This window comes from Triticum aestivum, chromosome 7D (genome assembly GCF_018294505.1).
Source record: "Triticum aestivum cultivar Chinese Spring chromosome 7D, IWGSC CS RefSeq v2.1, whole genome shotgun sequence".
NCBI classification, from domain to species: Eukaryota; Viridiplantae; Streptophyta; class Magnoliopsida; order Poales; family Poaceae; genus Triticum; species Triticum aestivum.
Genome location: NC_057814.1, coordinates 122,815,236 through 122,843,195, shown reverse-complemented (window position 1 = coordinate 122,843,195; position 27,960 = coordinate 122,815,236).

Below are 27,960 nucleotides of genomic sequence, written 5' to 3'. Positions count from 1 at the left end.
ATCATCTTTCAACTCAGCTTTCTCTAGGAACACACTAAATTCAAGGGAATGGTAGCACGGGCCATTGATCTACAACATAGATATGCAAAAACTATCAGGACTAAGTTCATCATAAATTTAAGTTCAATTAATCATATTACATAAGAACTCCCACTTAGATAGACATCCCTCGAGTCATCTAAATGATCACGTGATCCATATCAACTAAACCATGCATGTCCGATCATCACGTGAGATGGAGTAGTTTTCAATGGTGAACATCTCTATGTTGATCATATCTACTATATGATTCAAGTTCGACCTTTCGATCTCAGTGTTCCGAGGCCAGGTCTGTACATGCTAAGCTCGTCAAGTTTAACCCGAGTATTCCGCACATGAAAAACTGTCTTGCACCCATTGTATGTGAACGTAGAGCTTATCACACCCGATCATACGTGGTGTCTAGGCACGACAAACTGTCGCAACGGTGCATACTCAGGGAGAACACTTATACCTTGAAATTTTAGTGAGGGATCATCTTATAATGCTACCGCCGTACTAAGAAAAATAAGATGCATAAAAGATAAACATCACATGCAATCAAATATGTGACATAATATGGCCATCATCATCTTGTGCCTTTGATCTCCTTCTCCAAAGCACCGTCATGATCTCCATCGTCACCGGCTTGACACCTTTATCTCCATCGTAGCGTCATTGTCGTCTCGCCAACTATTGCTTCTACAACTATCGCTAACGCATAGTGATAAAGTAAAGCAATTACATGGTGATTGCATTTCATACAATAAAGCGACAACCATAAGGCTCCTTCGTGTTGCCGATAACTTTTTTACAAAACATGATCATCTCATACAATAACGTATATCACATCATGTCTAGACCATATCACATCACAACATGCCCTGCAAAAACAAGTTAGACGTCCTCCACTTTGTTGTTGCAAGTTTTACATGGCTGCTATGGGTTCTAGTAAGAACCGTTCTTACCTACGCATCAAAAACCACAACGATGTTTCGTCAAGTTTGCTGTTATAACCTTCAACAAGGACCGGCCATAGTCAAATTTGATTCAACTAAAGTTGGAGAAACAGTCACCCACCAGCCACCTTTATGCAAAAAGAAGTTGCATGTCTGTCGGTGGAATCGGTCTCATGAACGTGGTCACGTAAGGTTGGTCCGGGCCGCTTCATCCAACAATACCGCCGAATCAAAATAAGAGATTGGTTGTAAGCAGTATGACTATGATCGCCCACAACTCTTTGTGTTCTACTCGTGCATATCATCTACGCATAGACCTGGCTCGGATGCCACTGTTGGGGAACGTAGCATGCAATTTCAAAAAAAATCCTATGATCATGCAAGATCTATCTAGGAGATGCATAGTAATGAGAGGGGGAGAGTGTGTCCATGTACCCTCGTAGACCGAAAGCGGAAGCATTAACTTAACGCGGTTGATGTAGTCGAACGTCTTCTCGATTCAACCGATCAAGCACCGAACGTACGGCACCTCCGAGTTCTGCACACGTTCAGCATGATGACGTCCCTCGAACTATTGATCCAGCAAAGTGTCGAGGGAGAGTTTCGTCAGCACGACAAGGTGGTGACGGTCATGGTGATGTGATCCACAAGCATCTAAGCTTGGGGATGCCCCGGTAGGCATCCCACATTTCTTCTTCAACAATTATCGGTTAGTATTGGTTGAGCCTAAGTTTTTGCTTCTTCACATGATGTGTGCTATCCTTGAAATGTCATTTTTTTTCTTTTTTCTTACTGTTTTAATAAAATACTCAGATCTGAAAGTTTTTAAATAAGAGAGAGTCCTCAAATAGCTACCCCTTACTTAACTACTCGCTTGATCTTCACTTATATTTTTTTGGAGTAGCTTGTCATTTACTCTTGTGCTTCACTTATATCCTATGAGTAAATTGTTGAATGAGCTGAATATCATGAAGTTGAAATTATATCATGCCTAGTGGCAGCTTCACATTGGGTTTAGAAAGTGAAATCTTTTGAGGCTTGACAATCACAATATTGTCATACAAGCAATTCACGAACAATTAGTATAAGGAAGTGAACTTTCACACGCAAATACACTATCATGGAAATCTTTTGTGATTGTGAGCCCCCATCAAAATATTATATGCCAAAATTGTTGATGTTGGACAAGGAAGACAACGTAATGGTTTATGTTTGTTCATATTCACACAGAAGTTATATTGTCATAGATCCTTCAACATGTGGTGCTTGCCCCCCATCCTTGCTAGCCAAAAATTCCGCACCAAGTAGAGATACTACTTGTGCATCCAAAAACCCTTAAACCCATATCTTATCTTCAAGAGTCCACCATACCCACCTAAGGATTGAGCAAGATCCTTCAAGTAAGTTGTCATCGGTGTAATAGGGCAATAAAAAATGCTTCTAAAAGTGTGAGATCATTTAGTGTAAGAGAAAATTGAGCATTGTACGAACTTGTGATGGTGAAGAATAAAAGCGACAGACTGCATAATAAAGGTCGCCATCACAAGGGGCAATACAACATGACGTTATTTTGCACTAAGGGGTTGAGCATACAAACAAATAAGCGCATGTCAAGCTCTGCTTCCCTCTGCGAAGGGCCTATCTTTTACTTTTATGTATTTACTTTTATGCAAAGAGTCAAAGTTCTTTTCTCTATTCCTTTTTATTTTTCTCTTTTGGCAAGCATCATGTGGTGAGGAAGGATCTAGGCACATATATCCAGTTGGATATGGGTAGCATGAGTTATTATTGTTGACATCACCCTTGAGGTGAATACGTCGGGAGGCGAAACTATAAGCCCCTATCTTTCTATGTGTCCGGTTGAAACGTTTTGCTCATGTGTATGCGATGAGTGTTAGCAATCATAGAAGACTATATGATGGTTGAGTATGTGGAGCTCTTATTAAACTGTGTTGAATATGTTGAATTACAATTGCTTGGTGGCTGAGAACATAGGTTGTTGAGTTTCAAGAGAATTCATCGATTGAACCTTAACATGTGTATTGGTTGCTACTATAACATGAGAAGTTTCATAAGAAAGAATTGATCTTATGATGCTAGGAAAAGTGATTGAAATTATCATTGATCAAATTTGTGCACTTTGCTAGCACTCACACTTCATAAAATATTTCTTTCATCATTTACCTACTCGAGGACGAGTAGGAATTAAGCTTGGGGATGCTGATACGTCTCCAACGTATCTATAATTTATGAAGTATTCATGCTGTTTTATTATCATTCTTGGATGTTTTACAATCATTTTAGAGCAACTTTATATCATTTTTTGGGACTAACCTATTGACCCGGTGCCCAGTGCGAGTTGCTGTTTTTTGCTTGTTTTTTACGTCGCAGGAAATCAATATCAAACGGAGTCCAAACAGCGTGAAACTTTTTGTGGATTTTTATGGACCAGAAGACTCCCGATGGGCCAGAGCAGCACCTAGAGGGTGCCCCGAGGCAGGGAAAACCCACCAGGGCGCGCCTGGGGGCCCAGGCGCGCCCAGGTGGGTTGTGCCCACCTCGGTGGCCTCCCGCACCCCCTCTTTATCCTACAAATTCCCAAATATTGCAAAAACCCTCGAGGTTAACCTAGGTCAGAAGTTCCACCGGCGCAAGGCTCTGTAGCCACCGAAAACCAATCTAGACCCTTTCTGGCAGCCTGCCGAAGGGGGGGTCATCTCCGGTGGCCATCTTCATCATCCCGGCGGCCACCACGATGAGGAGGGAGTAGTCCACCCTCGGGCCTGAGGGTTTGTAACAGTAGCTATGTGTGTAATATCTTTCTCTCTCTCGTGTTCTTGAGATGTCACGATCTTGATGTATCGCGGGCTTTGTTAATATAGTCGGATCATATGGTGTTTTCCCCTCTCTATCTTGTGATGAATTGAGTTTTTCCCTTTGAGATTTCGTTGTTATCGGATTGAATACTTTTATGGATTTGAGAACACTTGATATATGTCTTGCAATTGAATACTCGTGGTGACAATGGGGTATCATATTGATTCACTTGATATATGTTTTGGCACTCAACTCATGGATTCCCGAGGTGACATTGGGGTAATCTATGCATAGGGGTTGATGCATTCTACCTCTTGAGCACAGCGTTGGTTTTCCCTTGAAGAGGAAAGGGTGATGCAGCAATGTAGCGTAAGTATTTCCCTCAGTTTTTGAGAACCAAGGTATCAATCCAGTAGGAGGCCACACGCAAGTCCCTCGTACCTACACAAACAAATAAGAACCTTGCAACCAACGCGATAAAGGAGTTGTCAATCTCTTCACGACCACTTGCAAAAGTGAGATCTGATAGAGATGATAAGATAATATTTTTGGTATTTTTATGATAAAGACTAAAAAGTAAAGAAAGCAAAGTAAATGGCGACAGAAATAGCTAGTTGACGGGAGATTAATATGATGGAAAATAGACCCGGGGGCCATAGGTTTCACTAGTGGTTTCTCTCAAGAGCATAAGTACTACGGTGGGTGAACAAATTACTGTCGAGCAATTGATAGAATTGAGCATAGTTATGAGAATATCTAGGCATGATCATATATATAGGCATCACGTCCGTGACAAGTAGACCGACTGCAGCCTGCATCTACTACTATTACTCCACACATCGACCGCTATCCAGCATGCATCTAGAGTATTAAGTTCATAAGAACGGAGTAACGCATTAAGCAAGATGACATGATGTAGAGGGATAAACTGAAGCAATATGATCTAAACCCCATCTTTTTATCCTCGATGGCAACAATACAATACGTGTCGTTTCCCCTACTGTCACTGGGATCGAGCACCGCAAGATTGAACCCAAAGCTAAGCACTTCTCCCATTGCAAGAAAGATCAATCTAGTAGGCCAAACCAAACTGATAATTCAAAGAGACTTGCAGAGATAACCAATCATACATAAAAGAATTCAGAGAAGATTCAAATATTGTTCATAGATAATCTTGATCGTAAACCCACAATTCGTCGGATCTCGACAAACACACCGCAAAAGAAGATTACATCGAATAGATCTCCAAGAGAATCAAGGAAAACTTTGTATTGAGATCCAAAGAGAGAGAGAAGAAGCCATCTAGCTAATAACTATGGACCCGAAGGTCTGAGGTAAACTACTCACACATCATCGGAGAGGCTACGGTGTTGATGTAGAAGCCATCTGTTATCTATGCCCCCTCCGGCGGAGCGCCGGAAAAAGCCCCAAGATGGGATCTCACGGGTACAGAAGGTTGCAGTGGTGGAAATAGGGTTTCGTGGTGCTCCTGGATGTTTTCGGGGTAGGTAGGTATATATAGGAGGAAGAAGTAGGTCGGTGGAGCTACGAGGGGCCCATGAGGGTGGGGGCGCGTCCATGGGGGGCAGGTGCGCCTCCCTGCCTCGTGGCCTCCTCGTTGATTGCTTGACGTCCACTCCAAGTCCTCTGGATCACATTTGTTCGAAAAATCACATTCCCGAAGGCTTCATTCCTTTTGGACTCCGTTTGATATTCCTTTTCTGCGAAACACTGAAATAGGCACAAAAACAGCAATTTGGGCTGGGCCTCCGGCTAATAGGTTAGTCCCAAAAATAATATAAAAGTGTATGGTAAAGCCCATTAAACATCCAAAACAGATAATATAATAGCATGGAACAATCAAAAATGATAGATAGGTTGGAGACGTATCAAGCATCCCAAGCTTAATTCATGCTCGTCCTCGAGTAGGTAAATGATAAAAACAGAATTTTTGATGTGGAATGCTACCTAGCATATTTCTCAATGTATCTTTCTTTATTGTGGCATGAATGTTCAGATCCAAAAGATTCAAGATAAAACTCTAATATTGACATAAAAATAATAATACTTCAAGCATACTAACTAAGCAGTCATGTCTTCTCGAAATAACATGGCTAAAGAAAGTTATCCCTACAAAATCATATAGTCTGGCTATGCTCTATCTTCACCACACAAAACATTTAAATCATTCACAACCCCGGTTTCAGCCAAGCAATTGTTTCATACTTTAGTATTCTCAAACTTTTTCAACTTTCACGCAATACATGAGCGTGAGCCAGGGACATAACACTATATGTGGAATAGAATATGGTGGTTGTGGAGAAGACAAAAAAGGAGAAGATAGTCTCACATCAACTAGGCGTATCAACGGGCTATGGAGATGCCCGCTAATAGATATCAATGTGAGTGAGTAGGGATTGCCATGCAATGGATGCACTGGAGCTATAAATGTGTGAAATCTCAACAAAAGAAACTAAGAGGGTGTGCATCCAACTTGCTTGCTCACGAAGACCTAGGGCATTTTGAGGAAGCCCATCATTGGAATATACAAGCCAAGTTCTATAAAGAAAAATTCCCACTAGTATATGAAAGTGACAACATAGGAGACTCTCTATCATGAAGATCATGGTACTACTTTGAAGCACAAGTGTGGAAAAAGGACAGTAACATTGTCCCTTCTCTCTTTTTCTCTCATTTTTTTCTTTTTTTCTTGGGCCTTTTTCTCTTTTTTTTCTTTGGCCTCTTTTTTTATTTTTTTATTTAGTCCAGAATCTCATCCCGAGTTGTGGGGGAATCATAGTCTCCATCATCCTTTCCTCACATGGGACAATGCTCTAATAATGATGATCATCACACTTTTATTACTTACAACTCAAGAATTAGAACAAAATATGACTCTATGTGAATGCCTCCGGCGGTGTACCGGGATATGCAATGAACCATGAGTGACATGTATGAAAAATTATGAATGGTGACTTTGCCACAAATACAATGTCAACTACATGATCATGCAAAGAAATATGACAATGATGGAGCGTGTCATAATAAACGGAATGGTGGAAAGTTGCATGGCAATATATCTCGGAATGGCTATGGAAATGCCATAATAGGTAGGTATGGTGGCTGTTTTGAGGAAGGTAAATGGTGGGTGTGTGATACCGGCGAAAGGTGCACGGTATTTAAGAGCTAGCAATGGTGGAAGGGAGAGAGTGCGTATAATCCATGGACTCAACATTAGTCATAAAGAACTCACATACTTATTGCAAAAATCTACAAGTCATCGAAACAAAGTACTACATGCATGCTCCGAGGGGAAGGGTTGGTAGGAGATAACCATCGCGCGATCCCGACCTCCACACATAAGGAAGACAATCAATAACTATATCATGCTCCAACTTCATCACATAACGGTTCACCATACGTGCATGCTACGGGAATAACAAACTTCAACACAATTATTTGTCAAATTAATAATTACTCAACTAGCATGACTCTAATATTACCACCCTCATATCTCAAAACAATCATCAAGTATCAAACTTCTCATGGTATTCAATGCACTTTATATGATAGTTTTTATTATACCTATCTTGGATGCTCATCACTTTAGGACTAAAATTTTAATCAAAGCAAATTACCATGCTGTTCTAAAAGACACTCAAAATAATATAAGTGAAGCATGAGAGATCAGTAATTTCTATAAAATAAAACCACCACCGTGCTCTAAAAGATATAAGTGAAGCGCTAGAGAAAAAACTATATAGCTCAAAAGATATAAGTGAAGCACATAGAGTATTCTAATAAATTCCGAATCACGTGTGTCTCTCTCAAAAGGTGTGTACAGCAAGGATGATTGTGTCAAACTAAAAATCAAAGACTCAAATCATACAAGACGCTCCAAGCAAAACACATATCATCTGGTGAATAAAAATATAGCTCCAAGTAAAGTTACCGATAAGCGAAGACGAAAGAGCGGATGCCTTCCGGGGCATCCCCAAGCTTAGGCTTTTGGTTGTCCTTGAATTTTACCTTGGGGTTCCATGGTCATCCCCAAGCTTAGGCTCTTGCCACCCTTTGTTCCATAATCCATCAAATTTGTACCCAAAACTTGAAAACTTCACAACACAAAACTCAACAGAAAATCTCATAAGCTCCGTTAGCGAAATAAAACAAACCACCACTTTAAGGTACTGTAATGAAATCATTCTTTATTTATATTGGTGTTAAACCTACTTTATTCCAACTTCTCTATGGTTTATAAGATCTTTTACTAGCCATAGATTCATCAAAATAAGCAAACAACACACGAAAAACAGAATCTGTTAAAAACAGAATAGTCTGTAGTAATCTGTATCAAACGCAAACTTCTGGAACCTAAAACATTCTACCAAATTAGGAAGTCCTAGGTAATTTTTTTATTGATCTACTGCAAAAGGAATCAACTGAAAAGCACGTTCCTGTGATTTATGAAAACTAATCTTGTGCGCACAAAGTTTCTGTCTTTTACAGCAAGATCAAATAACTATCACCGTAGGTTATCCTAACGGTTTTACTTGGCACAAACACTAATTAAAAGACAAAACCACATCTAACCAGAGGATAGATGAAAAACTTATTACTAAACAGAACCAAAAAGCAAAAAACTAAAATAAAATTGGGTTGCCTCCCGACAAGCGCTATCGTTTAACGCCCCTAGCTAGGCATAAAAACAAGGATAGATCTAGGTATTGCCATCTTTGGTAGGAAATTCTTCAATAGAGCATTTATGTCCCTTAGGAATTTCCTTTTCTTTATTAGTGATCAAACTCCTAGGCAAGAAATCAAGAAATTCATTTGTGGCAAAAGGTTCCTTAATGATAGAAAAGAAATTAGGGAGAACACTTATTGATTTGAGCTCCGCGGTATTCTTACTAGAAGACTCACCCTTATTTTTAGGAACATAGGTAAATTTGGCAGTTTTTGGAGTATTTCTTATGGAAGAAAAAGCGGACCCAAGATTGGTGATAATCCCCTCAAGTTTATCGATTCTAGAAGAATCTTGATCTATTGTTTTATTAACCATGGGTTCCTTTTCTTTAAAAAAATTCAAAGTAACTCCTACCTTAGATCCATATTGAGTAATTTGATTGTGGATCTTTTTATCCAAATTCTTAATCAATTCCATAGTGGCAACTTTATTTTCAATAATTTCAAGCCTTTGCATGACATGTTCCAAAGTTAAGATAGTTCCATTAACCAAAAGAGGTGGTGAGCCAAATAAATCTATCATAGCATTATAAGAATCAAAAGTATGGCTACCCAAGAAATTCCCTCCGGTAATCGTGTCAAGAATATATCTATACCAAGGGGTAACGCCTACATAAAAGTTGCGAAGAAGAACGGAAGTAGATTGCTTCCTAGTAGATCTATTTTGAGCATTGCAAATTCTATACCAAGCATCTTTTAGATTTTCTCCCTCCCTCTGTTTAAAATTAAGAACGTCATTCTCAGGAGACAAAGGAATGGATAGAGGACTAGCCATAGCGACGAAACAAGCGAAAAAGAGGCAAACAGAAGAGAGGGTGAATAAAATGGCAAGGGTGAAGTGGGGGAGAGGAAAACGAAAGGAAAATGGCAAATAATATAATGCGAGGGATAAGAGTTTGTGATGGGTACTTGGTATGTCTTGTCTTGTGCGTAGACTCCCAGGCAACGGCGCCAGAAATCCTTCTTGCTACCTCTTGAGCACAGCGTTGGTTTTCCCTTGAAGAGGAAAGGGTGATGCATCAAAGTAGCATAAGTATTTCCCTCAGTTTTTGAGAACCAAGGTATCAATCCAGTAGGAGGCCACACACAAGTCCCTCGTACCAACACAAACAAATAATAACCTTGCAACCAACGCGATAAATGGGTTATCAATCCCTTCATGGCCACCTGCAAAAGTGAGATCGGATAGAGATGATAAGATAATATTTTTGGTATTTTTATGATAAAGACTAAAAAGTAAAGAAAGCAAAATAAACGGCGACAGAAATAGCTAGTTAACGGGAGATTAATATGATGGAAAATAGACCCGGGGCCCATAGGTTTCACTAGTGGCTTCTCTCAAGAGCATAAGTATTACGGTGGGTGAACAAATTACTGTCGAGCAATTGATAGAATTGAGCATAGTTATGAGAATATCTAGGCATGATCATGTATATAGGCATCACATCCGTGACAAGTAGACCGACTCCTGCCTGCATCCACTACTATTACTCCACACATTGACCACTATCCAGCATGCATCTAGAGTATTGAGTTCATAAGAACGGAGTAACGCATTAAGCAAGATGACATGATGTAGAGGGATAAACTCAAGTAATATGGTATAAACCCCATCTTTTTATCCTCGGTGGCAACAATACAATACGTGTCGTTTCCCCTACTATCACCGGGATCGAGCACCGCAAGATTGAACCCAAAGCTAAGCACTTCTCCCATAGCAAGAAAGATCAATCTAGTAGGCCAAACCAAACTGATAATTCGAAGAGACTTGCAAAGATAACCAATCATACATAAAAGAATTCAGAGAAGATTCAAATAGTTCATAGATAATCTTGATCATAAACCCACAATTCATCGCATCTCGACAAACACACCGCAAAAGAAGATTACATCGAATAGATCTCCAAGAGAATCAAGGAGAACTTTGTATTGAGATCCAAAGAGAGAGAAGAAGCCATCTAGCTAATAACTATGGACCCGAAGGTCTGAGGTAAACTACTCACACATCATCGGAGAGCCTACGGTGTTGATGTAGAAGCCCTCCATGATGAATGCCCCCTCCGGCGGAGTGCCGGAAAGGGCCCCAAGATGGGATCTCACGGGTACAGAAGGTTGCGGCGGTGGAAATAGCATTTCGTGGTGCTCATGGATGTTTCCGGGCTACGTAGGTATATATGGGAGGAAGAGGTAGGTCGGTGGAGCTATGAGGGGCCCATGAGGGTGGGGGCGCGCCCAGGGGGGCAGGCGCACCTCCCTACCTAGTGGGCTCCTCGTTGATTGCTTGACGTCCACTCCAAGTCCTTTGGATCACGTTTGGTCCAAAAATCACGTTCCCGAAGGTTTCAATCCGTTTGGACTCCGTTTGATATTCCTTTTCTGCGAAACACTGAAATAGAAAAAAAAACAGCAATTTGGGCTGGGCCTCCGGTTAATAGGTTAGTCCCAAATATGATATAAAAGGGTATGGTAAAGCCCATTAAACATCCAAAACAGGTAATATAATAGCATGGAACAATCAAAAATTATAGATACGTTGGAGACGTATCAATGCATGTTCTTGTCTTTGTTTCTCCGGTAGAAATCTTGGGGAACTCTTTGAAGTTCTTTGTGTTGGATTGAATATTATGAATCTGAATTTTCTTTGGTGTTATTTTAGTACGAACTCTTGGTTAGATCGATCGAAAAGAATAGCTTCGTGTTATTTTAGTACGAACTCTAGGATAGATTGATCGGAAAGAATAGCTTTGAGGTGGTTTCGTACCCTACAAATGATTTCTTCGTATGTTCTCCGCTAGATAGGAACTTTGGAGTGGTTCTTGGTTGCACGTTGAGGGATGGTTATATGATCCAATTATATTATAACTGTTGAGAGATTGCACTGGCGAAAGTACGGACCCTAGGCCACATTTTCAAGCATTGCAATACCGTTTTTGTGCCCGTTTACTATTTGCTACCTTGCTGTTTTTATTTATTCAGATTATAAAAATATATTTGTACCATCAATATTTCAGTTTTGTCACCATCTCTTCGCCGAACTAGTGCACCTATACAATTTTCCATTGTATTGGGTATGTTGGGGACACAAGAGATTTCTTGTATTTGGTTGCAGGGTTATTTGAGCGAGACCATATTCATCCTAAACCTCCCATGGATTGATAAACCTTAGGTCATCCACTTGAGGGAAAATTGCTACTGTCCTACAAAACTCTGCGCCTGGAGGCCCAACACGAGTCTACAAGAATAAAGTTGCGTAGTAGACATCAAGCTCTTTTCTGACGCAGTTGCCAGGGAGGTGAGTGCTTGAAGGTATATCTTTAGATATTGCAATTGAATCTTTTAGTTTCTTGTTTTATCACTAGTTTGGTTCGTAAAAGAAAAACTACAAAAAATGGAATTGAGGTTGCATCATATTATTCATCTTTATAATGTCTTTCATGAAAATGATGGAACGGAAATTTGTGCTCAATTGATAGAAGAAGAATTCAATAGAATGTTTGGTATAAATGATGAGCATGATTGCAATGTTGTTAGTATGAATTCTTGGAATATCCACGATGCTAATGATATGCAAAGCCATAAGCTTGGGCATGCAATGTTTGATGAAGATGATATTTTTAAGCCCCCAAGATTTGGTGTGCAAATTTGTTATAATGATTGCATGCCTCCTATTTATGATGATTATAATGATAAAAGTGGATTTGGAGAGGTCACGACTTTATTTAGTGACAAATCCACCATTTTGGATGAGGCTTCAATTGACTATGATAAGAAAGTTGCTATCTATGATGATTATGGTGATGACATGTATGCTATAAAGAATAATGATAACCATGAAACTTGTCATCATGATTTTAATTTTCACTCTCATGATAGTTATTTTGTTGAGTTTGCTCCCACTACTATTGATGAGAATAAATTTGCTTATGTGGAGAGTAACAAAATTTATATGCTTATGTATCATGAAAAGAATGCTTTATGTGATGGTTATATTGTTGAATTCGTTCATGATGCCACTGAAAATTAATATGAGGTAGGAACATATGCTTGTAGGAATTGCAATAATATCAAGTTTCCTCTCTTTATGTTGAAAGTTTTGAAGAGCTTGTTTTGCCTTCCTATGCTAGTTGATTCTTGTTCCCATAAGTTGTTTGCTCAGAAAATCCCTATGCATAGGAAGTGGATTAGACTTAAATGTTCTAGTCATATGCTTCATGATGCTCTCTTTGTTTTTCAATTCTTATCTTTTATGCGAGCATCATTGAAATCATGATGCCTGGCTAAAAAGACATTAAAGAAAAGCGCTTGTTAGGAGACAACCCAATGCTTTTACCTACTGTTTTTGTGTGTTCACATGATTAGGCTACTGTAGTAATCATGTTTTATTGCTTTTGTTTCAATAAAGTGCGAGGTAAGACCTTTGGGATGGCAACCGAACCAGTATCAAATACCAAGGTGCTACTACGAGCATTAGTAAGGTACACATCAATAACATGTTGATACGTCTCCGTGATATCTATTTTTCAAACTCTTTTGCCCTTGTTTTGGACTCTAACTTGCATGATTTGAATGGAACTAACCCGGACTGACGCTATTTTCAGCAGAATTGCCATGGTGTTATTTTCGTGCAGAATAAAAAGTACCCGGCAAACTATATGGGCCTAATTGGCCAAGAGAGGGACAGACCAGCCCCTAAGGGGCTGGTGCGCCCCCCCCACATATGGCCTGGCCAAATTGGAGTAGAAAAGGGGAAGGAGGAAAGGAAAAAGGGAATAGGATTCCCCCTTCCCCCTCTTCCGTTCCTACTCCGAATAGGAATAGGAAAGGGGGGAGGCCGAATTGGGAGGACCCCAAGTAGGATTCCTCCTACTTGGGGCGCCCCCTTGGCTGCCTCTCCTCCCCTCCAACCTATATATATGAGGGGGGGGCACCGCTAGAACACACAACAACAATTGTTAGCCGTGTGCGGCGCCCACCTCCAAAGTTTACGCCTCCGCTCATATTGTCGTAGTGCTTAGGGGAAGCCCTACGCGGATCACTTCACCATAACCATCACCACGCCGTCGTGCTGACGAAACTCTCCCTCAACACTTGGCTGGATCAAGAGTTCGAGGGAAGTCATCGAGCTGAACGTGTGCAGAACTCGGAGGGGTCGTACGTTCGGTGCTTGATCGATCGGAACGGGAAGAAGTTCGACTACATCAACCGCGTTGTCAAACGCTTCCGCTTTCGGTCTACGAGGGTACGTAGACACACTCTCCCCCTCCCGTTTCTATGCATCTCCTAGATAGATCTTGCGTGATCGTAGGAATTTTTTTGAAATTACGTGCTACGTTCCCCAATAGTGGCATCCGAGCCAGGTCAATGCGTAGATGATATGCACGAGTAGAACACAAAGAGTTGTGGGCGATGATAGTCATACTGCTTACCACCAACGTCTTATTTTGATTCGGCGGTGTTGTTGGATGAAGCGGCCTAGACCAACCTTACATGACCACGGTCATGAGACTGGTTCCACCGATAGACATGCAACTTGTTTTGCATAAAGGTGGCTGGCGGGTGTCTGTTTCTCCAACTTTAGTTGAATCAAATTTGACTACGGCGGGTCCTTGTTGAAGGTTATAACAGCAAACTCGACGAAACATCGTTGTCGTTTTGATGCATAGGTAAGAACGGTTCTTACTAGAAGCCCATAACAGCCACGTAAAACTTGCAACAACAAAGTAGAGGACGTCTAACTTGTTTTTGCAGGGCATGTTGTGATGTGATATGGTCAAGACATGATGTGATATAAGTTATTGTATGAGATGATCATGTTTTGTAAAAGTTACTGGCAACCGGCAGGAGCCTTATTGTTGGGGATATGACTATCAGATATGATCCGCCCAGGAGGGGCCGGGTCATCCCTATGGTGGTTCATCTAAATGAAGCCCAAGAGCATATTGAAGATGGTGGTTCATAACGCAGGCTTGTTAAACGGCCCAAACCCGAAGGCGGCTTAAGGGCCATAAGTGTAAACCGCCATGTATATGTAGACTTGTATTGTAAGGCATGTAAGATAAGTCACCAAGCTAGACACGTTTGTATGAGCCGGCTGGGACTCTATAGGCTGCAGGGCGTCAACCCACGTATATAAGGGGACGACCCGGCAGTGGCTTAGGGCAAGAAACAACAGATCGAGAGTCAGGCCAAGCGTATGCGCTCCCTGATCATCGAAACCCTAGCAATACCAACTCCAACTGGATTAGGCTTTTACCTTCACCGCAAGGGGCCGAACCAGTATAAACTCCTCGTGTCCTTTGTCCCGATTAACCCCTTTAAGCTACCATGTCGCAATGGCTCCACGTTGAAGTCCTTCCTCTAGGACATCTGCCGTGACAACTACACGATAGTTGGCGCCCACCGTGGGGCTAGCGCACGGTGGTTTGGAGTTCTTGAAAGGCTCAAGGGATACGCTATGGGCCAGATGACCAAGAGTCATCGCGGCAAGCTCTACATCAACGATGCAGGCTGGGGCCCCGAGGCCGGCTCAATTGAGTACGGGTACCGGGTCCCCTTTCGCGGAATCCATGTTTTCATCGGCAAGATCGGCAAACCGGGCCCTGAGCCGGACATCTGCACCGACATCATCGAGACAGCTCAGCATGCACGACCTGCCCGGGTTCGGCCCGCCGTAAAGCGTGCCTTTGTTGGATTTATCCACGGGGCTGAATTGGAAGGCTCTGTGTCTGGCGGTGAGACGGCCATCTACTCTGATGGTGAGTCGTCCACGGGCGAGACCAACTCCATGTATCAACTACACAACGGGCGGCTTGGGGGCTGTTCCGATGGCGATAGTATTCCGGACCCCCGTGAGCCACCGGACAGAGTGGCGATCTTCATGGCTGGCACCCAGCCGGTTCTCGGTTCGACAACCGCCGGGGCTATGACTTCCATCGCAGCGGCGGCAACGGCCGTGGGGGCTAGCGGGTCAGTTCGCCAGTCGGCTCAAGTTTTAACAGATTTGTTGGATGATCTAGCAGCTCTGATGGCAGTGGTGGTAACCCCAGACAACCAAGAACAGCATAAGGTGGATGTGGCTAAGTTGCGTGATGAGATAGCACAAGCCAAGGAAGATCTAGCGGCGAAGAACGCTAGGATGAATGCAGAATGGGCCGTTTTAAACGCCCAAGCGCAGCGGATTCATACCGGCTCACGGTGGATCAGAACGCAGCAAACGAAGTCTTTAGGAAAAAGCACCGGAGTCGTCTGCCCTTGGTTTATGAGTCAAGGAACCTCTTCAACACACCCGGGGCCGGGGCCAGTAACCCGCCGGGTATAAACCAGGTGACTGAAGCACCAGGGGGTGGAGCGTCAGTTCATCCGCGCGTGATAGGTTCTCCCCATATGAATAACACTAGGCTGGGTCATTATTCCAACCCTTTAGATAATATGATTGTTGCAGCTACGCGATTGGCGGCTCTGCCAGTCGAGGGTGAGACTCCGACGGCGATCGAAACCCGAAGGGCCAGGGAACTTCTTCAAATAGTGTTGGTACAACAATAGGCGTATTCTTATAGTCATGACCGGATTCATTCGACCCCTTGTCCAAGCCGGAGCTATAGTCGGCATATTGACATGCCAGCGGTTTCATGTACTGAGCAGCACCATAACCAGCCTCGTGGGCATGACCCAGCGCGCGATGGTACCAATGCACAGAATTTGGTGGACCAGGGCAGAGCACGTCGGGAGGCCGAGCTGGCGGCTCATCAGCACGCGTCGGCTTAACCAACGACTTCAATAGAGGCAGGTGTGTCCTCTCGAGCTTGGGGTGTGCCATGTCTAATGGCGGCTATACGTAACGAGCGTTTGCCCAAGGACTTCAAGGGCCCTCGTAAGGTGCCAAATTACACAGCAGATCAGCCCCCTGAGGCTTGGGTGGAGAGTTATGAGATGGCCATGGGGATGCTGGATGTTAGCAGGGCTGCATACGCTAAGTATTTCACCATGATGCTGGAAGGAATGTCTCGCACCTGGTTGAAAGGGCTGCCAGCCAACTTCATCGGGTCATGGGTAGAGCTGAATGCCCGGTTTATCCAGAATTTCAAAGATACGTGCAAGCAGCCAATGTCGATCGTGGATCTGGTCTCTTGTCTTCAGGCTGAGGGCGAGTCAACGACCAGCTGGATGCGCCGGGTCTCGACTATCATACATTCTTCAGATAAAATCAATGTCAGCTCAGCAGTTTTAATGTTGGAGAAGAATTGTCGTTTCCTTCCACTCAAGCAGAAGCTCGGGCGGCTTAAACGTCATTGCAGCGACATGGGGGAGCTCATGGGGGCTCTCGTCAAGTATGCTGACTCTGATAGTACCAAGGACCCCGACTCAGAGGATGAAAGATCGGGAAAGGGAAAGAAGAGTAGCGGTTTGAAGGGACAACAGTACAACCCAGCCAATCAGGGGGGCAACGGTAAGCACAAGGCAAATGATTTTGTGGCTAACACCGGTGCACGGAATTATAACCAGCGTCATAAGGGGAAGCCGGCTCAAGGGACAAAATTTGACCTTGAAACGATACTGAATCAGCCATGTCCAAAACACGGAAATGATGAGAGGCCAGCTACCCATCTGTGGAAAGATTCCAGTATTATGAGAAGTTTCAGGGAATCTATCCAGCACAACCATGGCCCGAACGGCGGTTCAGGGTCCAACTCTCGTGGTCCGGGTCATGCAGGCGTCGGTTCAAGTTCCGGATTTCAAGGCCAAGGCAATCAGGGTGGTTACAACCAGCAGAATAATCAGGGAAATCAACAACAGCAACAGTTTGGTATCCGAGTAACCCGAAGCAATTGAATAGTGGCCAGTATCACGTTTTCACCACAAGTCTATGTAAACAGGATCAGAAGCTTCATAAAAGGGCAGTGAACGCTGTTGAGACGGTGGTGCCAGGTTATTTGTGATGGTCTCAGCAGCCCATTGTGTGGAGTCGCGAGGATCAGCCGCCCCGGGTTGATAATCCGGGTCACCTAGCTCTGGTGGTGGCGCCTCGGGTTGGAGGGTACAAGTTTACCAAGGTGCTCATGGATGGAGCTAGCAGCATCAATATCCTTTATTACGATACTTTTCATCGCGTGGGGTTAACTGATAAAAATCTTAAGCCATCCAATACTGTTTTCCATGGAGTGGTACCTGGTAAGTCGGCATACCCAGTTGGAAGGATTGCATTGGAAGTGGCTTTTGGAGATGACAATGATTCCAGAGCAGAGACCTTAACATTTGAAGTGGTTAAGATCCAAAGCCCGTACCACGCTCTATTCGGGCGGCCGGCTTATGCTAAGTTTATGGCGAGGCCTTGTTATGTCTATTTGCAGCTTAAGATGCTGGGTTACAAAGGCACTATCATGGTGCATGGGAGCCGCAAGATTGCTTTGGAATGTGAAGAAGGTGATGCTGCTTACGCTGAGTCTGTTTGTGCGGCAGAGGAATTGAAATTCTACAAGGACAATGTTGACCCGGCGGATATGACGTCCTTGAAGAAGCCAACCACAGAGCATGATCCTTTGCTAAAGTTTAAGTCGGCAAATGACACTAAAATGGTTGATTTTATTCCTGGCGACTCTTCCAAACTGTTCAGCATCAGTGCTAATCTGGATCCGAAATAGGAAAGCCCACTCATCGAGTTCATCCGTGAGGAATGGGACATCTTTGCATGGAAGCCTTCAGACATGCCGGGTGTACCGACGGAACTCGCTGAGCACACTCTTAATATTGACCCGAAGTTTAAGCCGGTCAAGCAATTCTTTCGTCGCTTTAACGAATAGAGGCGGAAGGCCATTGGTGAAGAAGTGGCCCGGCTCTTGGCATCCGGGGTCATCGTTGAAGTTTTTCATCCTGAGTGGCTGGCTAATCCGGTGTTGGTGCTTAAGAAGAATGGCACTTGGCGGATGTGTGTGGACTACACGGACTTAAACAAAGCTTGTCCGGCTGATCCTTTTGCTCTCCCTCGTATTAATCAAATCATTGATGCTACAGCGGGTTGTGAGCGTTTAAGTTTTTTGGATGCTTATTCTAGTTACCATCAGATCAAGATGGCAGTTAAGGACCAGGAGAAGACGGCATTCATTACTCCGTTTGGAGCCTTCTGCTATGTGTCTATGCCTTTCGGGCTCAAAAGTTCCCAGGCGACTTACCAGTGGTGTGTGCAGAATTGGCTTCACAATTAGATCGGGCGTAATGTTCATGCTTACGTAGATGACATTGTGGTGAAATCCAGACAGAAGGAGACCCTAATTGACGATTTGAAGGAGACGTTTGATAACCTCCGGGTTTACAAGATGATGCTTAACCCGACCAAGTGCGTCTTTGGTGTGCCGGCGGGCAAGCTTTTGGGTTTTTTGGTGTCAAACCGAGGCATTGAAGCTAACCCGGAGAAGATCAAGGCTATTACCTCACTGGCTAAGCCGAACCGTGTCAATGACGTCCAACGCTTGGCGGGTCGGATAGCAGCTTTAAGCCGGTTCATAAGCCGCCTAGGAGAAAAGGCCATCCCCCTGTATCAGATGATGAAGAAGACAGATGACTTCGTCTGGCGTGACGCTGCTAATGACGTGTTTGTGGCGCTTAAGAAGCAACTGGCTGAGCCGCCGGTTCTTGCTACTCCTATTGATAAGGAGCCTCTGTTATTATATGTGTCTGCCAATAGCCGGGCTGTCAGTGTGGCTATTGTGGTGGAACGGAAAGAAGCAGGCAAGGAGCATCCGGTTCAACAGCCAGTTTACTATATCAGCGAGGTGCTTATTGAGTCCAAGTAGAGGTATCCGCATTGGCAGAAACTTGTGTATGGGGTCTTCATGGCAAGTCGGAAGCTCAAGCAATATTTTTTCGGTCATCCCATTACTGTGGTGAGTTCTGCTCCTTTGGGGGATATCATCCAAAACAGAGAGGCCACAGGCTGGGTTGCGAAGTGGGCCATTGAGCTTGGGCCTCATGGTTTGAAGTATGTACCTCATACGGCCATCAAGTCTCAAGCACACGTGGATTTCATCAATGACTGAACGGAGTTGGAGGCGCCTGAGGAAAAGCCGGATAACACGTACTGGACTATTCACTTTGATGGATCCAGACAATTGGAAGGCTCGGGGGCTGGAGTTGTCTTGACTTCCCCACGAGGTGATAAATTTTCTTATGTTCTCCAGTTAATGTTCCCCTGTACTAACAATGCAGCTGAGTATGAAGCTTTGCTTCACGGTCTTCGGATGGCTAAGGAGATGAACTTAAGCCGGGTGAGATGCTTTGGCGATTCAGATTTGGTAGCTCAGCAAGTTTCTGGCACTTGGGATTCCAAGGATCCGCTCATGGTGGCTTATCGTCGAGAGGTTGATGCTATTGCGGGTCACTTTAAGGGTTACCAAGTTGACCATATTGATCGCAGGAAGAATGAGGCGGCAGACACTTTAAGCCGGTTAGGATCTCAGCGTAAGCCGGTGCCACCTAACACGTTCCTGGATGTTCTGCTCAACCCTTTCGTAAAATTACCTACGGAGGAGGATCTTGCTGTTCCTGACCCGGAGGCATAGTTGGTGGCAGCTCTTCATGTTATTCCTGATTGGACAGTGCCGTATTTGGCTTATATGACCCGGGGCGAGTTACCTGAGGATGAGATTTTGGCCAGACAGATAACCCGGCGGTCTAATTCGATGACGATTGTCAATGGAGAGCTGCACCATTGCAGTGTTACAGGGGCGTTTCAATGTTGTGTTTCTCTAGAAGAGGGACGGGAGATTCTTCGTGAGATTCATGAAGGAGATTGTGGCCATCATGCTGGCTCTAAGTCTCTCGTAGCCAAAGCTTTTCGTCATGGGTCTTATTGGTTGACAGCTCATGCAGACGCGGAGGATTTGGTCAGCAAATGTGACAGTTGTCAAAAGTTTTCACGCCGCGCTCATGTGCCGGCTCAAGAGTTGAGGATGATTCCAACCACCTGGTCGTTTGCGACTTGGGGGCTTGATATGGTTTGGTCTTTCAAGAGGTCCAAAGATAAGAAGACCCACCTTTTGGTGGCGGTTGACAAGTTTACTAAATGGGTGGAAGGAGAGCCGGTTAGCAAGTGTGATGTTGCAACGGCGGTTCAATTTATGAAGAAGGTGATCTTACGTTTTGGCTTTCCCCACAGCATTATAATGGATAATGGCACTAATCTGTCTAAAGGTGCTATGAAAGAATTTTGTCAATGAGAGCGAATTCGACTTGATGTTTCCTCTGTGGCTCACCCTCAATCCAACGGTCAGGCGGAACGAGCTAATCAACAGATTTTACAAGGCATCAAGCCCCGGCTTATGGTTCCTTTGCAACGAACCCCGGGTTGTTGGGTGGAGGAGTTACCTTCAGTGTTATGGAGCATCAACACGACCCCCAACAGATCTACGGGTTACACACCTTTATTTATGGTCTATGGAGCAGAGGCGGTTCTCCCTAGTGACATCCGTCACGATTCCCCTCGGGTGGCGGCTTATGTTGAAGCTGATAATGAAAAGGCGCGTCATGATGCACTTGATCTGTTAGATGAGGAGCGTGACCTCGCGGTGGCTCGATCAGCGATTTATCAGCAATACCTACGTTGTTATCACAATCGCTGGGTTAAGACCAGAACCTTTCAAGAAGGCGATTTGGTGCTCCGGCTTATCCAGGATCAGACGGATATGCACAAGTTACCCCACCTTGGGAAGGGCCTTTTGTGGTCAGCAAGAATTTGCATAATGGGTCATACTATCTTATCGACGTTCGAGACCACAAGGACTCACACACATCAGAGGAGGAGACCTGTCGGCCGTGGAATATAGCTCATCTTCGGCCCTACTATACTTGAGCCACCGGCTCTCATGATGTACATAGTTTGATGGTGTATATATTATAAACAGTATAATAAAGCCGGCATCCCTGCTAATTCAGGGCCTCTGTCGTTTCACTTCTTCGAAGCTGAGTCTTTATCATCGCCTTACATGTTCATTTAAAAGAGGCTTGATGCCCAAACCATAGGGACCAAACAGAGTTGGATGCACAACACAGCTCAAATATAGGTCCCCGATGAGCACAATTTGCAAGCATGTCACTTGGGGGCTTCCTGTTCAAACATAGGCATATTCGACCAAAGAGAACATAGCGTTACTACCCTTTTGATCAGGTTTGTTCAAACATAGGCGTATTCGACCAAAGAGACCATAACCTTTTTGGGTCATCCTACCTGTATACCAGCTGCTTCAACTCCATCGGGTCATCCTGATTGACCCGTCGAACTCTTAACAATCAATCTTTTATGGCGTATTCGACCAAAGATTCTAAGCTTGTTAAGGTTCAAACGTCAGTTGTCAATGTGAGAGCACGGCTTACAGATAGTCAGGATAGATCCAGGCTTCTAAGCCGCCTTCTTTGAACTTGGATAAATCAGCCTGTGATGCATGATGCTACTCTGACCCCGCGTACTCCTGATAAATCTATCTTTAAATAAGACCTGACTTTATCCGGTTTCAAATGTCGATTGGGTACTGTGAGTGCCGGCTCACGGAAGCACGAACAATCCAGTGGCCATCAGGCTAGTTTCATCGAAGAAGAACCTCTCGCTTGGCGGCCTACAACGGCCTCGAATTTTTTGGTTCCTTATTTTTTCTTTATACAATCTCTTTTCTTGCAATATGGTTTTACAAACCGGCCCAGGCTGACCTATTTTTAACCCACGAGGATGACTCATATTTGAAAAATCTTTTGCTCTTCATAACCCGTCAGGATAGCTCATATTTTAAGCATCTTTGGGTCTTCATAATCCGTCAGGATGGTTCATATTTGAAGCACCTTTGGATTTCTACAACCCGCCGGGATGGCAGACTTTCAAAGTCATCAGAGAATAATATTAGGCTTAAGGTTATAGCTCTAATTGCATGGAGTTGATAAGCCGGCAAGTTTAAACACATACCACAGGTACGATTATTTAAACAATTGTATCAACATTATGGTTATACTAGCCCTGGTCATGGACTATCCGTCCCCAGTGGTTTCAATTTGGTGTCATGACCCGCCTGGCGGTAAACTGCCAGGGCACTTGTGATCTTTTCTGTGTGCAGGGTAATGATCAGTCTGCTCTTGATAAATCAATGGCATCATACGCATATATGATGGATTCTTAATCGACGGATCAACAGTATTGTGCAAAACAGAAACATGCACGATGGCACGACAGATTTAAGTTTTTACTACCCTATTACATGACACCATCAGACAAATAAGATTAAGTGTTTTGCAAGGATCAAATATAGAAACCGCCCGGCGGTTCATTCTTCTTGGCCTTGATTTGAGGTCTCTGGGTCATCCCTTCCCGGTTCTTTGTCCTCTTCCGCCGTCTGAAAATTTGGCATTGACCAATCGATGCTAGATAAAGCTTGAAATTCAGCCTCGTCATCTATAAGATGAGACGGCTTAATTTCAGGGGCAAAAGTGTGCTTACGGATTGGGGGGGATTAAGTCCATCACTTTATAAGCCGGCATCGGTGTCGGTGTCAAAACCGGCAGATCTCGGGTAGGGGGTCCCGAACTGTGCGTCTAAGGCGGATGGTAACAGGAGGCGGGGGACACGATGTTTACCCAGGTTCGGGCCCTCTCGATGGAGGTAATACCCTACTTCCTGCTTGATTGATCTTGATGATATGAGTATTACAAGAGCTGATCTACCACGAGATCGTAGAGGCTAAACCCTAGAAGCTAGCCTATGGTTATGATTGTTGTTGTCCTATGGACTAAACCCTCTAGTTTATATAGACACCGGAGGGGGCTAGGGTTACACAGAGTCGGTTACAAGGGAGGAGATCTACATATCTGAATTGCCAAGCTTGCCTTCCACGCAAAGGAGAGTCCCATCCGGACACGGGACGAAGTCTTCAATCTTGTATCTTCATAGTCCAACAGCCCGGCCAAAGTATATAGTCCGGCAGTCCGAGGACCCCCTAATCCAGGACTCCCTCAGTAGCCCCTGAACCAGGCTTCAATGATGATGAGTCCGGCGCGCAGATTGTCTTCGGCATTGCAAGGCGGCTTCCTCCTCCGAATACTCCATAGAAGATTTTGAACACAAGGATCGTGTCCGGCTCTGCAAAATAAATTCCACATACCGCCGTAGAGAGTATAATATTCCACAAATCTAATCTGCTGACAAGCTTCATAGTGTGATGCCACGGCCCGGTCATTATTCGAACCGTTTTTCCCAACCAGCTACTACACATATTACGAGGCGGTTTTCTTGGCACGTCTTGTCGAAGCAGAGATCGTGTCCCCCTATCACGGGATTCTCATCAATACGGGTGTGGGTAACCCCACCGCGCCATCAATTACGGCGCTTGGGGAATAAGCGAGTTTACCAGGCAGGTGGGGAGGCGCATAGTTTCTTCCGCCCTTATAAAGGGACAAGGATTCATCTTTTTCACCCACGCCTTCTTCTTCCTTGCTCATCCATTCTTGCGCACTCAAGCTCCAGCGCCCAAGTTCGAATTTTCTCCTCAAAACCACTCCAAGCATGTCCGGAGCGGGAGGCAAGTAGATGGTCTCTTCCGTTACGGAGGAGGACATTACAAAGCTCCGGGGAGCGGGATACCTGGCCGCAGATATCACGCACCGGCTACCAGATGCGGGGCAGATCGTCCCTACTCCAGAACACCATGAGAGGGTGGTATTTCTTACCCACTTCGTCCGCGGGCTGGGATTTCCCCTCCACCCGTTCATCCGTGGGCTCATGTTCTACTACGGGCTGGACTTTCACAATCTGGCCCCCAATTTCATCCTCAACATCTCGGCGTTTATCGTCATGTGCGAGGCCTTCCTCCGCATTAAGCCCCACTTCGGCCTATGGCTGAAGACCTTCAATGTTAAACCGAAGGTGGTGGCCGGCCAGCAAGCGGAGTGCAGAGGCGCCATGGTGGGAAAAATGCCCAACGTCGCCTGGCTCGAAGGCTCCTATGTGGAGACTGTGAAAGGGTGGCAATCGGGGCGGTTCTACATCACCGAGCCGCGCAACACCAACTGGGTGGCGGCCCCCGAATTCCGATCCGGTATCCCCATGCGGCTCACTTCCTGGAAAGAGAAGGGCCTATCCTGGGGTTCATCGGTAGAGCTGACTGGACTCCAGACCTGCGTCAAAAACATGATAAGCAAGAAGATCAAGCTTGCCAACGTGGTCCAAGTCATGCTCTTCCGCCGGATCCTCCCGTGTCAAAGATGGGCATTCAATTTGTGGGAGTTCGACCCGGCTAAGCACCAGACGCTGCGAGAGCTCTTCGACACGACGCACAAGGACGTCTGGAAGGTGCTGTTCAAGGGTGCCGAGGTACCTCCTCCCCTTACCGAGGATCGCGGACTCAGCGCAAGGCGCCCTGCCAATCCGGTAAGTCTTTTATATGTCATAAGATGTTCCTTTCCCCAGTATAACCGTGCGAGGGATCTGAGCCTCCACGCCTTTTGACAGGACTGGGTAGCGAGTGCGGAGCAGATCGATTGTCCAGCCCCCCTGGCCAAAGATCCAGCAGATGCTCTCCTAACGGAGATGCTGGTTCCGGCGCCTTATGAGGTGCCGGAGAAGAAGGCCAAGAAGAAGGCCACGGGGACCAGGAAAGGTCTCCGGCGCAAGGTTATATCAGACTCATCGTCCGAAAACACCGAGGTGCACTCCTCCCATGAAAACGAGGAGGAGGAAGAGGAAATTCCCCCCCCCCAGCCGGGGGAGACAAGAAAAGGAAGGCCGCCCCGTCTAGGGAGGCCCAAGGGTCCAAGAAGGGACGGACTCTACTTCCGGACTGTTCCACGACGGCCACTTTTAGCGACGAGGAGTGGTTGCCCAGGGACAAGCCCCTGGCGAAGTCGTAAGTATTCGAATACCATAATAGTTCTCAGTATGTTTTATTTTATTGCTTCTTATCACGCCGAACATGATTATGCAGTCCATCCCGAGCCCATATCGACGTATCTTCTTCGGATGATTCTTTTGGCCCGTCGGATATGAACAGCGATTCACTCCCGACCGCCTCCTGCCCCCGCCCTATGGACGATACTGAGGTGTTGTCTCAAAGGGCACTGAACCGGGGGGAGACAGTTCCGGAGGCGCCTCAAGGCGGCATTCCAGGCGCTGGGCACACGAGGGGCAAGACTCCTCTGGGCCCTAACGTCAGGGGCAGCAAGTCTAGCCCCCAGCAGAATACTGCGCCGGAACCTCCAGTGGTTCCGGATTTCGTCAGGGAACCCCTCGCTAAGGGGGGCAAGCCATCTGTGTCGATGGCCTCTATCCATCCAGAGGCATCGGACAACTTGCTGGAAGCGCTTCGCGGCGCTTCCATTGACGAAGAGCACCGCACTGTTATGAGTGTGGTGGTCAAGAAGGTTCAGTCCGCCAAGAGCGGACTGACTGAAGCCTGTGCCAGCCTCCTAACAGGCTTTGATGTAAGTAATAGAATTATAAGAAAATGTTACAGCATAGATAGTAGCCCCTGATGCTCTGTTTGGCGCTCGCGAAGAAAGGCCGAATAGAGGATCAAATAATAATCGCAGGAGTCTAATCAGAATGTGTCTATGTGAATAAGCAGGCTTCACTGCTGGCCGCTGCCGCTCGTACTGCGGAGGTCGCCGCACTGAAGCGGGACCTTGAGCGGTCCAAGGAAGAGCTCGGCCTTACCAAGAGGCAGCTCAAAGAGAACAAAGGTAAGTGATACCCCGTCTGTATATTGATAAAGAAAATTGTGGTTTTTGAATAATAGGATCGTCATGAAGTGGCGGCCCTGAAGAACACGCTGTCCGAGGCCGAAGACAAAGCGGCCAAGGAGCGCATCGAGCGAGAGAAGCAAGAGGCCCGAGTCGGCGAGGTGCAGCAAGAGCTCTAGGCTCTCGTCAAGAAACACGAGTCCTTGGAGCGTGACTCAAACACGCAAGGGTCCGAGCTTGCGAAGGACCTCGAAAACGCACAACATGCCAAGGCCGAAGCTCAAAAGGCCCTCCAGGAAATTGAGGCGGTTAAGAAGATAGTGGCGGGTAAGGCATTCATTATGCAAAGCAAGCATGTGAAGGAAACTTTCCTTTTACCTACCCGAATTCGGAGCTCTCCAGGAGCGCTCGCAGATCTACCCCACAGTGTGTCGGATGCGGTGGAGTTCTACCGGGCCGAGGAGGGGAGCTCGTAAGAGAAGTTGTTCTGGTCTCAGTATACTGGGACCGAACATCCGATGGCCTTGAGCGACCAGTTGAAGCAACTGGTCAAGCTTCACAAGGCGACCGAACTGGCCATGAGGGGCCTTATAGTCTGGATGTGGCCTGGCGAGCCCCTGCCTGGCAGCTATTTCGGCCTGGTAAGGCGACTTGTGAACGCCTGCCCAAGGCTTGAAGTCATAAAGCTGTCTGTCTGCATCGAGGGTGCGCCCAGGGCTTTTGCCCGGGCGAAAGTGCACTGGGCGAAGCTGGACGCCGAAAAGCTGGTGAAGGAGGGGCCACCGGAGGGCGAGGAGTATCGCCACCCCGAAAAGTATTATGACAGTGTCCTAAAGGGTGCTCGCCTTGTGGCGGAGGAATGTGCTAAGGATGTAATATTTGAATGAATGTACTCATGTGATCCTGTAATATGAAACGAGTTCATGTGCGCTATGTAACGCTTTGTTAATTTAAAATATTACCTTCTATGCGGCCATTTATAAAATCTGAGAGTTGGCCAGTCGTCGGCTTCTGCCCCCATGTAACTAGTACTGAGGTGTTCGGGATAAACCTGATCACTCTTTATCCCAATTTTGGGTCATTCGAAGGAGGTGCTCAGCACAACGAACCAGGCAATCGGACTATAAAGCTTTATCACTCTCACTTAGCCATAGAAGTCTACAATTTTAAATTTTGGTGAAGCCCCTACTATTCGGAAGGCCGAATTTGGGGCGCTATATACGCCTAAGTCAGACAAGCCTGACTCCTCGCCCGAAGCGGAAGAAGTCTTTAAGGACTTGGGACCTCTCGAACAGCAACCCGCTCTCGCCGCATCATGATAGTCAGTTTTCGGCTTTCTCTACTGAGGTGCTCGTCCGGAAGAACCGGGACACAATCGCAGTAGTTCTCCCAGTGCTACCTTAGTCCATATAGCGGAACGTAAGGTACCAAAACATGGGAGCCGGGCAAGCCCAACTATTGACCCAAGACATGATTCGGAGCTGATGCATATAATGCTATTAGTTCGGGGTGCCGCACTGTCGAAAGTGTTCGGACTTTTCACGCCATGTTATGGGGTACACTGAAGCCCCTGGCGCACTGGTCGTACCAGAATGTACTGGTGCAATTTGTCGTAAATAAGCAGACAAGGGAAAAAACGAAATGCAATAATAGGCTAATGCTATGCATTGTTATTTAAATAATACGTCAAAGCGTACGGATACAAGTAGTGCAATAA